Source organism: Columba livia, chromosome 4 (assembly GCF_036013475.1).
Source record: "Columba livia isolate bColLiv1 breed racing homer chromosome 4, bColLiv1.pat.W.v2, whole genome shotgun sequence".
Classification (NCBI taxonomy): domain Eukaryota; kingdom Metazoa; phylum Chordata; class Aves; order Columbiformes; family Columbidae; genus Columba; species Columba livia.
Genome location: NC_088605.1, coordinates 56,358,879 through 56,377,700, shown reverse-complemented (window position 1 = coordinate 56,377,700; position 18,822 = coordinate 56,358,879). Strand labels below are relative to the sequence as shown.

At 38.9% G+C, this 18,822-nt stretch overlaps 1 long non-coding RNA gene across 1 annotated transcript; it reads left to right on the top strand.

Moving 5' to 3' along the window:
* Positions 1 to 5,571: 5,571 nt before the first annotated feature.
* LOC110363690 (uncharacterized) lies at positions 5,572 to 8,163 on the top strand. The gene is made up of 3 exons (XR_002421960.2): positions 5,572 to 5,709; positions 6,701 to 6,786; positions 7,710 to 8,163. It is a non-coding gene; the product is annotated as an uncharacterized LOC110363690 (long non-coding RNA).
* Positions 8,164 to 18,822: the final 10,659 nt, after the last annotated feature.

Genomic DNA, 18,822 nt, shown 5'->3' with positions numbered 1-18,822 from the left:
TTGAGGCATAGTAGCAGTAACAAGCAAGAGCCACTAGAATCACAGAATCACAGAGTGGCTGGGGTTGGAAGGGACCTCTGGAGACCATCTAGTCCAACCCACCAGCTAAAGCAGGGTCACCAGAGCAGACCACAGAGAATTGTGTCCAGGCAGGTTTTGAATGTCTCCAGAGAAGGAGACTCCACAACCTCTCTGGGCAGCCTGTTCCAGTGCTCTGGCACCCTCAAAGTAAGGAAGATTTTCCTCATATTCAGATGGAACCGCCTATGCTTCAGCTAGTGCCGATTGCCCCTCATCGTATCGTTGGGCACCAGAAGCAGCAGCAGGAGAAAGAGTTCCCCTGTGATCAGACTGGATGTGACTGAAGGCACCCAGGAACCTTTCTATTTATTTTAAATGGAACTGTTCTATTGTGTGAGGCAACAAAGCACCTTATGTCTCCCTTAATCACGTGCATGTGAGGTAATTGTATTTGGGGGAAACTGTGCAATAGTTTTCAGGTGGCAAGGATTGTATATTATTTAGAGGAAACAGGGGGAACAAAAATGCTCCAGATCAAGTCTTTTCATGAGATGATGGAATCTAGACTTACTTTGCAATTTAGATGTAGGATTCAAAATCCACATCTTATTTCCTTGGCATGCCTTCATCTTCCTCCCTTTCTTTGCAGCCTTTGAGTTAATTGCCACTCTGGGGCCAGTGCCTAAAGCTCTCTACAAAGTCTCTGTTGTTGTTGTCCACTGAGGCCTGGAATGCCTACAAGATTATCACTTAAATAAGGTACCTTTTGTTCTGGTCAGTCCTGCAGCTAGGATGATGTGACATGCAAAACCACATGTTGACTTCATAAGCTGTAGGAGACTTATAGTAAAATGTTGTTTGCTGAAACAATTTTCCCAACTGTTCTCAAAGCAAGGCTCATTGCACAAGAGCAGAAGGCATCACATTACTTTTAAATTATATGGCATCTTATCATAAAATGTTATGCACAAAATCTTTGTATACCACTATTATCAAGCCAAGTGCTACTAAAAATAATTATGTGTATAGCTTATTCATGGCAGAATATGTTAGTAACAAACCATACTGCCAGAATTCCTACGGAGAAAGGTATTTTTTATCTATACCTGTGTTGCTCTTACTCAGAGGCGGCCACTATGGAGCTTTATTCTATCATTATGCAGTATTTATCTCTGTATTACTTATATATTCAAATACTAGTCCTCTGCCTCATGCTTTCTTTATTTATTTAGTACTATTTATTTTTCCTGATGGGTACTTCTAGAACTGGAAAATTAGCATTTAAAAACATCATATGCTTAGCAAAGTTTGTGTTTGATCTCAAGCTACAGTCCAGTCTACCAGCAAATAAGGAAGTCTGGGGGTCTTGCTTAGGATCACAAGATGGAGGTATGAAAATAATGTAGCCATATTCAGTGCCTTTGTGCTCTTACCTCACCCAGAACAAATCTGGGCAGTGCTCTCTGTCACATGATCGTGAGCAGCCCAGAGTGGTCTAGTCAATGATATTATGGGAGATCAGATTTTTAGGCTATCTACCATTTCTGTAGTCACATTTCCCATCACTTATCAGAGAGACTGGCCATGCTGGAAATTTCCTGAGCTGGAAATGCATGGTATGTTCTGAAAAATCACCATCTCAGACTGGTGATTACCAAAGTTTGTGGATGCCAATGGAATCACCATGCCATTGCAAATGTTTTAAAGATAAGCATCAGATGAGTCAGCCAAGTTTTATTATTATCCAGATTCTTTTACTTTTACAGCAAAAAATATGAATGCTAATCATCCTATTTTGTCCATATGTGTTTTTCACAGAGGGAAAATTATTTGCTCCCTTCTTTTTCCTCCCTAACACTGGGCGGAGTGTGGAGATGGCAGGTAATCTCAGAAGAAGGGTTAAAAATGGGATTATGCTTACCTTGAAGCAGGATATCCAGCTAGGTTAGGAGGGAAATGATAGGTAATGTAACATCAGGTACCTGTCATCTTTTGGGGGCATTAAATCTCTTACGCAACAGGAATTCCGAGACACTGTGTATAATGCCTGCTTTGCTCTCTCCTTAAACAGAGCATGGAGGACAAGGTGCACAATATCTTACTGTTCCTAGCATGGATAAAATGCAAATTTATCAACACAAGCCTCTTTTTAAAAGTTTTCATTAGCAGCTACTGTCAACAACTCCCAGCAACAGCTAAGGAGATACACCCAGGCTTCTGCTTTTTGTCCTCTTGTTATCTCATAGGAAATTATTGCTATTATTATACTCTTTTCCCAGTCCCTATCTTTTATTGAGCCTTGTTTCAATATTCTTCAATGGCATTTTGTTTTTAACAAGAGTCTTGCAGAGCGTGGTGCATTCACACTCTGTCCTTTCTTTTTCTTGGTTTGGCTGGACTACTATTTCTTATAGGTCCTTGAGTCAATTTAAAAACAACTTCTTGGCATGTTTTCATTTGATAAATGTTTCCAGAATATACTTCAGCCCACCTTCATCGAAATCCAACTGTACTGAGACATTTCTAGTACAACAACTGATGCTTTGTTGTGAACATTGGTGTCTATGTAAAGGAAGCAATTAGAAAACCATGCTTTGCTGAGCCCTTGTCACTCATATTTGCAGAGATGCCTTCTTTTGGTGATCTACATCTATGCTTGCTCTTCATGCTAATGCTATTTTCTGTTAATATATGCAACTATTCAAATGATGAAGTGAAGCAATCAAAAATATAAGCCTTTTAAAGCAATTTTTTTTACTATTTTTTTTTTAACCACAGGGATGTGTACAGATGAAGGCATGCTGTTTAATGTAATTATGAAACAGATAAATGCTACATAATGTGTTAATTTTCCCCCTTATTAAATGCTGACTTTAATTAAATGAGCTCTTTACCTGAGAGAAGTAAATTGATTTTGTGATTCAGATACTGTCAATAAAATAATTATAACTAGTGAGATCAGATGTTAATAATTAAGAACAAATATACAGTTATAACTTCAAGGACATTAGTTGTCAACTAATGGACAATCAGAACAGCAAGGTTTACCAAGAGATTAATTCACAAATTAACAATTTATATGACAATTATGCTACTATGATTGTTATCATTGTTATTATTGCTACTAAGACATAAAATGTAGTGAGGAAATTGTTTATCATCAAGTTGGTCAATTCATTGTTAAGAACACCAAAAACGAGTTCAGAGCGAATATCCTAAAGTAATGGTTTTATACACACACACTTTTATATAAAATAAACCCAAACGTATGGGAAAACTTGTGCTTCCTTACTGAACAGAACCCAACTATTTTCCTACGTGTTTTATTAGTAAAAGTCAGACTTGTACTTGGGGACAAAACAGTATAAGGTGACCAGCCAGGAGCTTGGCACTTTCTGAGATGTGACCATTGTTTCGGGGACATAGTCTCATACAGGTTAAAGAGGCTTCACTTTGTGTAAGGTCTAAGCATTGAAAAATAGGCACAGCAGCTGACAGCTAAAGATTGGCCTTCAAATTGTCTTCTGGAAGACTTTAATTAATTAAATAAATTAATTTCTATTAATTTATTAGAATGGGCCTATAAACAGCACTGCATATATAAGATAAAAAATAAACAGAAATTTATATCGCACTTCAAGATAGATATGACATAGCCTGCTGAAAGAAGTTGTATAGTTTCTTAAGTTTCTGTTTTAGTTTATTAGCTTAGGCCTCTCAAGGTTTTACATGTCTGTGTTTCCGGCTATCCCATTTCAGAAATGGTCCTGTCTCAGCCTCTGACCTGGTAAACCCAAACACAGGGCTGCCAAACAGAGAGCTACAGCTACTACTCATCCTGTCAGACTTCATTAGTCTTCTTGTACATTTGTCTGGGAAAATATCTACCTATCTGTTTTGATTTACTGCTGGAAGATGAATAGTTTCATTTTAAGTCTATAATTATTTCATGACCTGAGTTCAGAAAGGATGCCAATGTTTTTGTTGGTTGTTTTTTTTCTTGTTTTCTTTGAAGGACTGCTGTCTGACTTCAGTGCAGACATTAGGATGGACTTTTTATACTATATATAAAAGACACAGGTGAACTTCTTATATTAAGAAGCACTTAACACAAACTTTTGGTTTTGCTTGCGGTACAACATATATCACAGAGAATAGCCAAAACGGATGTCTTTCAGCATCAGAGGTCTTGGTTTGCTTTCCAACCAGTGATCAGCTTGTCCTTCTCAGCAGGGAGCATCTGCAGAAGGAAGATGGGTAGGTGGATGTGAGGAAACAAATCTGTGAAAAATGCCACCAGAAGTTGTTTGTTTTCATTAGTGAGTACCCACTTAAATTAATTTCATTTGGAATCTAAAGACCCTCTGGCATAGTCCAAGAAATTAGAAAAAAAAAAAAGAAAAAAAAAAGTAGAAAAGGCTTGATCTGTGAAAGCTTGTAATTTAATCCAACATGATGGCTTCAAATGTAATTCCTAATGTGGAAATCTTTGAGGTTTGATCTCTGATTAGGCAGATGAAGTTTTGTTGGATAATTCGGACTTCAGCATCCTGCTCATGTTCTATTTCAAGCTGCTTCACACTGGATTTCTTTCACTGTTTTCCCAGCTTAAAGAGCAGCTGTTAAAGGCCTTTTCAGCGCATTTCAGCAGCACCTGATACACCCTCCCATTGATATGCTTGGGCTGACCTTTGAAAGCCTTCAATCACAGCAGAAACTGCAACAAGGTAATGGCATTAATATAAACAGCACTTTTATGCTAATAGATTCCAGACAGTGCAACAGCTCCTGCTGCGAATGAGAAGCAAGGAGCCCACTGGCAAATACAAATTTCAGAAGTTACAGTAGTGAAGTTAATCCAGAAAGAACAGGACAAGGAAAGGCAACTGAAATCCTGTGATTTCTGTTTTTTTCCCTCTACCTTTCAAGTCCTCCACTGGTGGCATGCAGCTATACAACTGCGCTTTGATTTGTACACTGCACAGTTCTCCCTCTGTTGAATCTGAGACATCTACAATGTTGCTGTCTTGTCCAAAAGCCTTGACAAAGTCACAGTGACAGCTCGGGATGCTCAGGGCATCCTTCCAATTAGTGGTGTGGAGACGCCCATGCCACTCGTACCCATGGTACTCATTCCCCAGTTTACCTCCAGAAGGGTACCCAGAAGCCACCCCCAAAGTTGCTGGAGAGCAAGGGGACACTTCTTGGCAAGCAATTCCAGCCTCGCACTGTTGTGCTAGGGAATTTTTGCAACCAAGGGTGTTGATGATATAGTAGGAAGAGATTAGAACAGGACTGAGAACCCGTAAATCCATCCCACTATCCGATGATCATATTCATGGTGCAGAACGAGTCTTGCAACTCTGTCAAAGGCAAGCGAGACTTGTCTAGGGTGAGCCACTTTGTTGACAAAGCAGCAGGAAAGTAATTTCAGTGCAAGGAGACACCTTGTGCAGATACATGTTTTTGCAGGTCTGAGGCCAGCCTTTGTTGTTCTGACGTGATGGAGTAGCTGACCAAGTGCTGTGATGTCAATAATTCAGCTATGTTTTTAACATAATCTACATCATCTGGTTTATATCTGACTCTGTGTTTGTGTTACAGGAATATTGCAGCAAATTAATTCACTGGAAGAAATGTTTGCCAGGCTACTGAAAATATAGGTGAAAAGTTCATTTTTAAATTCAGGTATGCTATTTTTTGCTGGGATTTTCATTCTAAGTTTTTAAAGCATTGCAATAAAGACAGAGAATGGACCATTTTTGGCCAACAAAACTACCTATTTATATCATATTAACACCAACAATGTGGTGGGTGCTGTGAAATTTTATAAAGCTTATATATATAAAGCTCTTTATATGAAAATATATACATATACTTGTATATAAAGTTCATTCCAAGCCTAATAGCTTTTTACATAGTATGTATATTCAAGAAAAATACCTGGAAAACTTACAAATTGAGAAAAATACAGAAACTCATAACAATGTTTGTTTTAAATCAATGGTTTCAGTTTTTGTATTATCAGCAGGGTTCAGAGCCAGCCAGATTTTTCTGCAATGTGCTGTTTATGATATTTTTTGTTTACATTTTGTTAAGTGTTTTTCTTCATGTCCCTTCATTCTGAGTTTCAATTAATCACTGCATTCGCAAGGGAAGCTGAGAACTGTTTTGTTTTTTGGGGAACACTTCTTCACCAGCAGTCGCAGCCCAGTTCTCATATCCCACTTCAAATTAGTTTTGCTGTTGTTTACTTTACAGGTACAAGTGGGCAGCTTCTAAACTACTGGTATACTTGTTGTTTCATAACTTCATTTTCAGACAAACATTTACCTGCTGCAGTTTAGAGTAGGATTGAATTATGCACTTCCATAACTAGGTTTTGAGTGACCACCAACACATCTGGCTTCCATATTTTTGCAAAGGCGTCCCTTCAGTTAAAAATCCAATATTGAGCCTTTACATCAGCGACTGAACACCAGGCCTACTCTTCAGTTAGCTTCATCAAGAATCATCTTTTTAGAAATACCATATATCTTTATGGAAATATAAGGACAAGTTCCATGTTTTAAACTGAAACTCAAGTACTAAATCATGCCTGAAATTGCAGCTGATTAATACTTGTCACTTCAAGCTTCCTTACTCCAACCTGAGATCCTACCTTGTCATTTCTCTCCAGATCTTTGTTCCTGCTAGCCTCCAGTTTGAAAGAACAGTTTGAAGATGGGAGGTAATTCTCAAGCTAATGGTCTTCTGGTGATCAAGGTAGGAGCAGTCTGATATGGGCAAGTCTCTATGTTGTCGTGACAGGTTACACTCATTGGCCTCATCTGGGGGATGTGGCTGTGGTACAATAATAGCAGCTGCCTCATGTGGTGGAGATGAGCCTTCAGATAATGCCTTTCGCATTGCAAAAACATGGGGTCAGAATTTAAAGACATTTAAGCATGCCAAGATTTGGACGGGGAGAAATGAGATTTTAAAAATTCATAGGTACCTCATTTAGATACTTAGAAGCTTTTGAAAAGTCCACTTACGGTCTACCTAGTAAAATACAACTTAAAATCAAGTCCTTAGGGCAGGACAGACTATTGTTTGAACATAATTGTTTTGTCAAATGTTAATTTTTTTCCTCCCATTTGTAAGTTATTCAGAAATATGTCCCTTTTAACAACAGCAAAAAAGTAATAAAATTATTTAAAATGGTTGGCAAGCAGTTTTGTGGACATTTTTGAGTTACGAATTGTCATTTGACAGCTGTTTGTAGTAAGTATTTAGTTGACTCTTTGATGTAGGGTTGGTGTTTGGCTTCCTGAATCACAAGTTCTGCATTATTTTCCTGGAATGGATGATGTAACTTTATAAATGAATTCTGTTTCCATAATGAATTTTCATCATATAATACGTTTTGCTTGTTTTGTTTAAAAAGGTTTCAGTAAGTGAGGCTTAAATTAGCTGTTTGGGATCAGTTGTACAGAGAGCACTTTTGTCGTTCAAATGCTAGTAACAATCAACTAGAAAAGGGACAGGGGCAAAGTTATTTTAAACCTTTTGCCTTTCTTTTGCTCAATATTTCACCTTTTATGGTTTATGACTAGTTTTATCAGTTCTGGGCAAACATTAACTAATTAGCCTCTGGAGACTGCTGTGAAACCAGTAAACCTGGTGTTTGTCATCCACTTTTACAGTGGGGAAACACCTGGATGGAGACACACAGAGGTCCTACACTGGGGGAGCTGCAGGAACAGGTTGAGCCTACAGGATCAGGCCCAGGTCAGTCTGCCACTCTCTTGCATGGTGCTTGAAATGCTGCCAGTTGATCACATATGGCCATGTAGAAATTTTCTGCTCAGAGTCTTTAAATTTTCTTCTCAATGTGTTAACTTTCCATGGTTTGTTTTTTTTTTTTTTTTTTAATGGGTCAGGAGACAGTAATTCTCATCCTTGAAAACTAAAAATGTTTTATTATTTTAAAAATAGTCTTTTAACAGATCAGAAAGTGTAACCTCTTTTTACATCACACATAGAGAAGATAAATCATTGGATGCCTTAATTTATAAGTACCCATTATATTCCAGCTTCATTGCCAGTATCTATTTACACATTTCCCACAAAGAAATTAAAATAGAAGAACATATTGTTCCCCAGACTTGTTGATTGACTTACTGATTTATGAGCTTGGTTTCTGAGACTCAACCAGAGCCTTTCCCATTGCACTAAGAGTCATGGAAATAATGGAACAGAAATACCACATGGCTAAGCCATGCATGCTTTCTGTTTAAGCAATGTCAGGCTGACCTTGAAATGTTCAAATCTCCAAACATTGAAACCTCTAGCAGACCACACAGGAAATAGTTGCTCTACACCAACCAAGACACAGAAGAAAACCGGTGTTAAAAAGAACCATCCATTCATTTTTCTTTCAGCACTAACAATTAAATTAACTTAAACATAGTACAGCATTGACAAAACCTTCGCTGACATTGAATGTTTGGAATTTAAATTTCATGGTAACCTTCAGGTCCACTGGAGAAAATGTACAGTAGATAACCCTATGCAATCCACCCTGTTTCCTTTGCCTACAGCAAAAACACCATTCCAAGCCATGCCTTTTCTTTCTTTGACTTTTCTCTCTTTTCTTTCCCCACTTGTTTTTTTTTGTTATTTAGCAGTGTGTACTTTTACTATATAGGTTTCCTGCAGGTATTGCCTGTTTATTTTTAGCACAGCTAATGGTGTGCTTACTTACAACATAACAGCCCTGCCTTCTGAATAAGGGGAATGACTCACATTCATTAAAATGAATCTTGATACATTTGGCTACTCATATAAAACAGAGGTGCATAATGTGGGGGAATTAGAGGACACAGAATTCATTAATCCATGAGGTGGCAGTGATGCCAAGCAGAGACAGGCATAAATTTCTCATATGTATCTTGGTGACAAAGTGATTGTTTTGGGAAAAAATGAAAAGAAGCCTGGAACTTGTCAACATTTAACTCTTGGAGGGGGATGTTCCACAGGTTGAAAAGAAAAATGGATTTTGAAAATCAAGCTGATACAGATTTTTAATAAGAACATTCATGTGACATCTTTCTATTTTTCATTTAATTTTGAATTTTGGTAATCTTTCAGACTGCCTTGATTCAATAATTTCTTTCCTTTGGAACAACTTAGCCTAGCAAAAAGTGTACTGGTGCACAAACTGAGAGCAAAATCCATTATACAAGTAGCAGCAAGAGGTGACATCAGCTTTATGCTATGTGCTGATTTTGATTGTGTGTGGGTCGTGAGCAAGTCGGCCACTTCTGTTTAAAATAATGGTGTGGCAAATACAAATAGTTGCTGATGTTGATACTTGGGGAAAACAGAGAAAGAGACAGAGGGAGCAAGACCTCTGTGTAACTTTTATCTAAGAAAAACACAGCTCTCTACCCAGCATTTATTTTAGACCAAACCACTCATTGACTTCAGGAGCATTTGCAGTGTGCAAGAGAGATGCAAGTGGTCCAGCATTTTGAAACTGGGATGCTTTCCATAATGCTTGTCCTTCAAGGCTGCGTGAGTGTGGGAGAGGGTCATTTCCACACGCTGGTGGTGCTGTGACTCTACTGAAACAGGACATTTGCCTCACTAACTGTTACACCAGACACATGGGATTTTATAAAGGCAACTTGCCTGTGTAGCCTTCTCACGTCCTCCAGTAGCTATGACAATATGTTCAGTGTTGATACAGCTTAATATAGACAAAATAATGCATAATCACTAATAATTTGCATGTAAATAACACTTTTTATGCAGTGTCTGGTAGGCATATTACAGACTTAAATTGTCTGGGTTTCCCAAGTATTTTTTGAGACAAGTAAGTGAAAGCTCACATTTACAAAGTCAGAGGGTTGAAGTTAGACGACTAAATCTGTATTGAAGCCTCAGAAAGAGCATTCTGTATTCAGAAATCCTGCCGCTTCCAATACCTACAGTATTATGCTAGTCATACGGCAACTCAATGATACAGGAAAAAAAAAAAAAGGTGGGAGGGGAAAAACTCCCCATACTCGGATCCAAGTCACTCAAATACCTGTCAATCAATTACCTTGTGCCACAATAATTATAACTCAAGAGCAGGATACCTCACAGAACCCACCGGTTTCCTTTCAGACTTTCCTACTGCCATCTAAGACCTGCTACAAGGGTCACAAAAAATGAGTTCTAAACCATTTAAGTAGTTTGTGGAAGAAATTTTCCAGCTTGAGATTTTTGGGACATAGTAACAACTTTGAGAATCTCCATTTGTTCTTTGTGTCCCAGTGCATCCACAGATACAGCCTTAATGGGGTGGCTGTGCAAGAAAATGACATCTGTTGTGGACAAAACCCACCCCTGCTATTCTTAACTTCCCTGCTCTACAGAGAAATGCAAAGCTGAGGAAGAACAGGCTAAGTCTGAACTGTATAGCAGCATGGTGACACTGGTGGTGATCTCTGAGATGCAGGAGTCTCTTCTGCTGTGGATAATGTGGAACCTGAATCTTGCAGCTTTCCTATGGCTGCACAAGATTTACCTCTTGAACTTTTATTTTACTGAGCTTCTAATGGCCGTGCCAGGGTGCTTCTGGCCTAACAAATACATAGGCAGTGACATATAACTCAGCATCTTCAAAGACTCCTTTATCCTGAAGGATAATTGTTTCTATTATTTTAAATTATGTAATAATGCCAAGACACTACAGTAATGGATCTCCTAAACCACACACACTGTAATAATGATTCCCCTTTTATTATGTCTCTCTAGGATGCTTAAACTAATCATCTCTGGAAAGCTTTCCCTGCACCAGATGCAGCTAGCGAATGCTTTTGTTATTCCCCACACTACCAGCATCTATCCATGAAGCTGGGAAAGACTATCCAGAGAAGAAGCAAATCAGCATTGATCACCGAGGGACAAATTTCCAACAGGGTGGATAAATCCCCTCTGTTTCTCCTAATGTTCTTCCTGGCCCAAGGCACCTTGATGAACCACTGGCCTCCCTCCAGCCTGCTGTGAGAGGAAGTCAGAGTCACAGGGAGATGATTCAAGGGAGCAGTCTCATCCACTGCACCCAGACTGCTTAATTTTATTGAGAAGCCCAATACTAGCTCTCACTGCCAAATCTGTCCTGTTGAGATACACACGAGCTGAAGTCTAGTCTTATCACGTGTCAAGGACAATAGCAAATCTTTTTCAGCTAAAACCATGAAACATCAGGAGTTTGCTGAGAGTAGAGTTAGGTCCGTCTTCCCTTTCCTGCTGCACTCACACCAAGAGCAGGTCCCTTCATTTCAGCCTTTGTGGCAGGTACAATGTCTATGCCAAATGTTATCTTGGGAAAGAGAAACTCTGCAGATCCATTTGCCTCCAAAACATGAGCAGGTGATGGCTACAACTTGGGAGAAGATAACCAAATCTTCTATTCTTCCAGCTCTGTCTGCAGGGCCTGGGCTGGTGCTGGGTGCGGTGTCAATGGGTGAGGAGGCCTGGTATGGGTGTAGGATCTCCTTGACATCACTGAGATGGGTGCTGCACAACCATGCGGCTCATCATCTCTTCAAACGTGTGGCAGTGTTACACACAGAAAGATAACATTATGGATAGATGTTACCCAAGGAATCCACTTCTCCATTTTGGCCCTAGCATTGCTACGCAGATTTACAAACTAGGGATTTCCAGGAAATGACATGCTAGAAGCCCTTCTCCTTTGTGTGTGAAATCAAGCTTTTTGCAACAGGACAAAATGGTACTTTCAGGTAGTAGGGCAGGAAGTGCCTTGTGCTGTAATTCTCTTCCTTTTAATGAATTCATTGCATTTTTTGTCAGATTGTGTTTGACCCATTCCTTTTATCTTGCGTTTGGGTCTGGGTCTTTAGGATTTTTGGAAACTAAGCTTTCCTTTCCTTTCCTTTCCTTTTCCTTTCCTTTCCTTTCCTTTCCTTTCCTTTCCTTTCCTTTCCTTTCCTTTTCCTTTCCTTTCCTTTCCTTTCCTTTCCTTTCCTTTCCTTTCCTTTCTTTTCCTTTCCTTTCCTTTCCTTTCCTTTCCTTTCCTTTCCTTTCCTTTCCTTTCCTTTCCTTTCCTTTCCTTTCCTTTCCTTTCCTTTCCTTTCCTTTCCTTTCCTTTCTTTTCCTTTCCTTTCCTTTCCTTTCCTTTCCTTTCCTTTCCTTTCCTTCCTTTCCTTTCCTTTCCTTTCCTTTCCTTTCCTTTCCTTTCCTTTCCTTTCCTTTCCTTTCCTTTCCTTTCCTTTCCTTTCCTTTCCTTTCCTTTCCTTTCCTTTCCTTTCCTTTCCTTTCCTTTCCTTTCCTTTCCTTTCCTTTCCTTTCCTTTCCTTTCCTTTCCTCCTTCTTCTTCTTTCATTTTCTTTCTTTCCTTTTCCACACCCCTCCACCCTGAACAGCATGTAAGTATCTGTGTCTAGCTCAAAGATAGTTTTGGAAAAAACACAAGGATGAATTTTCTGACCTTTATGAGTATATTGGAAAGCAGAAAGCCCTCTTAACAAACTGATATTTTACTGAATCTGAAAGAGAGCTAGACACCTATTAATACAATGGCAACTGTAGTCATACTAGCAAGAATTAAATTATAAGGTCATCAGTCTTCAAGCCATGAAACCCTTCCAGAAGATTCTACCATTCCTAACTATTCTACCACTAATATAATATAATATAATATAATATAATATAATATAATATAATATAATATAATATAATATAATATAATATAATATAATATAATATAATATAATATAATATAATATAATATAATATAATATAATATAAATTTGGATAAAACTGCATCCTTTAAAAGGCACACCACCATTTGAATTTTGCTCCTTGAGAAAATTACATTTATGATAGTCTGAGACTTCCTACCCTACTCACAGAAGAATGGGAAAAAACACACAAACTAGAAACACAAGGGGTCCAGAACCTTTTTCAGTTGCTCTGGCATATGTTAAGGAATATGGTTAGTCTTTCAATATTGAAATCAGGGTCTGTCAAAAAAAAAAAAAACAAAAACTCAGAAGCTGCCTTCTGGAAGTCAACAGCTGCAAAGCAGCTAAGTTAAATGCACAGATGAGCCTTAGCCAGAGAAATGTCTGGCTCAGATAGGCTCTCTAGCCAGTTACTCCCATTATACCTAAAAGTGCGGACGCATTTTCTTCCTCCCACAGGCACACTGACATTGCTGAAAATATTTGTTTAGCCCAGTTGCTGATGATAAATTTTCCCTGCCTAGCCACTGTGGACCTCTATATCTGTTTTGTAATTAACAGTTGTTCTTTCATACTCAGAAATAGTAAGGGATAATTGGGGAAATGTGTTGAACTATTATGACTGGTCTATTATGTCTTCATGCTTCTGTTTTCTCTGAGACTCTCTTAGCTATGAGTTTTTGCTCCAGAGGGCTCTGCTGATCGCCTGACACCCAGCGATGGATTTTGCCCATCCCAGCCAGCAAGGCAGAGTGCTGCTTTTATTTGCAGCTATATGCTTCCTAAAACAAAAGCCCGTGCATTGTTTGGGGGGATTGCAGCTCATGTACAAACAGGATGACATGACAGTAAGAGGCCAAAGGGACAGCCTGCTCTCTATAAGTTCATCGGGGTGGTAAACACAAGAGAAGAGAGGGAGAGAAGCTATTTACGCTACAGAACAATGTTGGCACAAGAACAAATGGTTCTGAAATGGCCATGAACAAATGTAAGCTGGAAATTAGAAGAATATTTCCAACCCTCAGCACAGTGAGGCTTGGGAACAGCCTTCCCATTGGGGGCAGGAAACCTATTTGGGTTTAAGATGGAACTTGATAAATTTATGAAAAGGATTATATGTTGTGGTTGCCTAAGACAGCAGGGGACTGGACACGATGACTCAGGATGCCTTTTCCAGGCCTATGTTCTTCACAGCAATAACAACAATTACTCTTTCACATGTGTGTTTTTCACGGCCTTCTTTTCCAGTCTAGGGCTGCACTTCTATTCATAACCACGTTGAAGGAATGCAGGTTCAAATGTTGACTCAACCTGGCAGCTTTCTTGCACCAAACAGTGGTGCTGTGTCGTGACCATGCCCAAACTCATTCTGGAAATGAAACACAGCCTCCATTTTTATTTTTTTTTTTAATTATTTGCTGCAACCAAACTTTTATGGTGCTCTTACTGATGCCTTTTTTCTTACAGTGTTCTTACTGATGCAGAGGCTGCTATGCAAATTTGACACAACTTGTCATTTCTCATCAAGAAAAGCCTAAGACTGGAATACTAAGGAAACTCCAAATCAGGGTGAAGGTGCATCAGCAAAAGAGTTTCAGGCAGTTTAAACAGCTTATCGCACATGTATACCCAGAGGATGTGATAAAAATACTTGTTCATACTCATAAATTGAAATTGTTGCACAGCAATGTTAAAGACTTCTGTATTAGCCAAGTGAAATTTAAAAGCATATTTAATGTTAAGATTTCTGTATAATAAATGTAAGACTAGCTCATCATAATGTTTTTGCAGTAGGAAACAGTGGTGGTGTAATTCCAATTTCTCTATTACTTTGTTTCAGGAAATGCAGTTATTGCATAGTTTTTGTGCTAAGTCACGGGCTAGGGGTAGCAAAGACACTTCCTTAATCCTATCAGACTTCCTCCAAATTATGGCTGTGTTCGATACTGTTGAAGTCACATTATCTGAATGTCAGGAATTGCTTAACAACACATTCCTATAAACACTTGAGCTGTTAGGTGGAGCTTCAATTCACAAAGATGATCTCTCCTTAGAGGAACTTCCAATAACATGCTGATTATCACCTGAACAAACTACTTACAGCTCCAAAAGGGTCACAGTCACTTCAAACTCTTTAAGCAAAGCTATTCTGCACTTTTACAGCACTCAGCAGACATATTCAGATGTATTTTTCATGGCAGAATAGCCTGCCCACCTCAGCATCCTGCTCCAGACAAAAACAGGGAAATATTTTCCACAATATCAGAGGTCTCTCTCTTTCTGGTGAATTCTCCTGTGGGTAATGCAGTACAGAAAACCCATGTCACATATGGTACTTTATTAACTGCTTTAGAAATCCGAGATGGTTGCATATTACAGTTATCTGTCATCCTCTCATTGAGCTGTCTTTGATGTTAGTTCTTAGCTGGTATTTGCCATCTCTGTTTTGGAAAGTCTACAAAAGGTTCATGAAAAAGTTTTAAGGTGGTTGGTCTTCTCTGTCTGCCAGTTGTGCCATTCATACATTAGGGATAATTATATTTACCTCCTTTGTAAAGTACTTTGAGGTGCAGCAAATGAAAAGCAGCAAATACAAGAGACTGTGATTAGCCGTTACTTTATGTTATAAATACAACAGGTTGTTTCAGAGCTACATTAACTTGAATCTGGAGTTCTACAAAACTTTATTAAATCAAGAAGGCAGGTAATCATTTTACAAACACTATCTTCTACAAGTCTATGCTCACTCTACACAGACAAATTCCAGATGCTTCTCCAAAAGAGCTACATTGTGTTTTATCTCACAGAACCTGGTGTTCAAAATGCCACAGAAAAATGTCTTCTGAGCACCAAGGGCCTAGCAGATAAAGGTATTTGTTGGCTACTGGGAGTCTACACAGACCAATTTCAAAGGAAGTTCCTTGAAAAGTAATGGGCTGCACCAGGCCTCCAAGCCATTTTTGTCTGGAAGAGTAGTCATTAGCAGCAGCAATAATAACCAAATAAAAAATGTTCAATGTTGGAAGGTCATTTGTGCATTAGAAAATAATTCACCAAAGAATCATCTTATTAGGAATGCAGATTTTACACAAGGAATGAATATAAGTTGATATATATATAGTAATGCAATATAAGCAGTGGTTACATATCACTATATTTCTATACCAATGTGCAAAATATCTTCTCATGATGTTCAGAAACAATCATTTTAGAAGTTCTGGGCATTAACAAAACCTTTCTGTGTGCTGTGTCTCATTTCCTTACTGTAAGGTGGGTACTTAGATCTGCACATTTCAAACCAATAGTTTTTCTACAAACTCAGTTACATCTATATTTACAGTTCTATTTACCTTTATTTAGGTTTCTTCTTTGAAGACTGCATGCAGTTACAATGTCCATCAGTAAGTAATATAAAGGCCACTAAAGTGTCAGAAATTGTATGATGAGAGTAACATCACTGGTTTCAGTAAGATGATACAGTCATGCTGGCTGGCACTAACTCCTCCATCAGCTTTTAGACTGTTACAAAAAAACATACCGATACAGTAGGAATGTGGGATTTACCACAGCAGACCAGCTCAGTGTTAGGCGAAATAAACTTCCTTAACACTCAGTGATTCACCAAATGCAGGGTGAGCACTCTGGTGGAGACACAGTATCACCCTCATGATTTCAAGAAGATGAGGTTTGATTCTACTTTTATTGGACTCAAACTCTAATTCACCCTGTGAACTGCATGATGCCAGAGTGGGATGTCAGCAGTGTCATAAAATCATGCAGCTGTTTTATTTTTTTTTTCAATCTAGGCATAGTATTTAAATCTCTGACCTCCAGCAGTGATAAATTGCAGAGGTAGGAGGAAATGGACATATTTTAATTGGTACATTTCAATCTGAGGTCATCAACTTGTTTCCATATTTGTGGCAGAAGACTTAAAACCAGAATGTGCATCCATTTAGAAACAAGTAAAAGGGCATGTGCAAAGTACTGTTCCTTGCATGCTGGCTGTTGACATCGTAAAGAAACCTCTTTTGCAAATTTAAAGCAAATGAATTTCTATACAGTTTAGGATTGTAACCTGATGGAAAGAAAAGATGAAATCAATGTGATATACAGGCCTATTTGGACAAGCTCTACCAGCTTTTGGAATTTATATGATATTAGCAAGCAGCCAGCAGCCAGAGGCTTTTGCCTTTAAATGCTGTTTTATGCCACCTATGACTCACAGAATTAATTAAACTGGTCTAATAGGATATTATGCAATTAATTGACTGTTGAACTAAAAGGTTCTTTTGATATTTTTCTTTATTCATCAACATCCTGTATTTATTAGTGAGGACATTGCCTGGTGACAGATCTCAGCTGCAGATTTCTTGAGGTGATACTGTTGCTTGTTTTCAAAACAGCAAGTGGAACAGACAAGAGAACAAATGCTTTCCCTGCACTTTGAACTCTGTTACTCCCAAAAAACTTCACAGTAGCATCATTCTATCTGTCTGCTAAGAAGAAGCAACATACATGCGCTTTTTTTTTTAACGTTTTATACGGCTTAACAGTTGTCACTTGGCTGATAATTTGCATTCTTAATGTTTCGACTTGCAGTCATCATCATTGAGCTGGCCCTTCACAATCTTAGGGCACTGATGTGATTTGAAGTATTTAACCTCATGGATCAAGGGAACCGAAGCTTTGAATTTAAAACAGGAAAAACAAACTTCACTAAGATTAAGCAGAATGGGGATGTGCACGCTACTAAAGTATTTGTATAAAGCACTAGTTTCCTCCCATTAAAGAGGCACACTGGGAATGGCTTTCTCAGCTGGAAGTATTGTTATATGTATGTAGCACACATCCCCAGGGAGAGATGCTACATGTGATTTACTTCTAGTTTTACAGTTAGATTCGCTCAACATAGATTGGGAAGCTGCTTCCAGCCTCAGAACAGTGGGCAAATGTCGCTAAGCAGAGTGGAGCACCATCAGGGCAGGATCCCATCCTGGGGTGGCTCATCGCTGCCTCTGACTAGAGGGTATCCTATATATCTACAGCTGAGATAAATAGTACCTTCTTTGCAAAATGCATCCCAGTCTCAGAGTATTGTTACATTTAGAAAAAATTTTTATGACTCTCCTATTTAAGGTAAAATATTACGGTTGAGATAAGCACACAGAAGATATATTTACACAGCAAATAAGTCACCTGTGATAGGAAACACCATATACATTGGCAGTAGATGAAATGTTAGGTGTGGGGTTTTTGAAAAAAAACGTTACAGTTTGGAAAGACATTTGAGATAAATCCTGATGGAGACCCATGAACCATTTTAACCTTGGCAGAGCAGTGTCAGTTGGCATTAGGCTGTATCACAGTGATAATGTGACACAGATTAGGCTGTATCACAGTGATAATGTGACACAGAGGGAGTCACCTGGCCCGTCCCCGCAGTGCCTGTTATGTAAGGTGCTGTCTACCCTCCTGAGCAATTTGGGGATTTTTCTCCTGTGGAAAGTTGCAGTTCCCAAGCCAGGTGATGCCAGGGGCAGCAGCCCTGCGGCTGCACCTGTCTCGGGCTGCAGCAGCACTGGGGAAGGTCCTGCTATAGCTGTACCTCCAAAAAGAGAAAATGGGTATTATATTATTGGAGCGCTAAAACTCAGGAGCTGCCTTGTTCGCTGCACAGGTTGGTTTGTGCTTTGCCAGATTTACCAAAGCGCTTTGGCACCAGCTGCCAAGGCAAATGACAGGGCTCTTCCTCCTCACTGAGGAAGAGACTCGTACCGTCTGGAAAAATGATTGAATAAATCTTTCATCACCAGTGGGATTTCCCTGCGTCATACGAAAGTTTGAATGTCACCCTGAGAAACACCAAGAACTGCAGAACGCAGATATTCCTGAGAGAGATCTTCCCCTTTCATGAAGTGTCCTGCTCACAAGCAATATTTTCATATTTTCCCTGGGAGGCAGTTTCTTCAGACTCCTTGTCCAGCCTCTGGCTCTTGGCAGGGGTGGAAGCAGCAAGTTCCGTTTTTTGAAGCTGAACATTACTAATTATTCC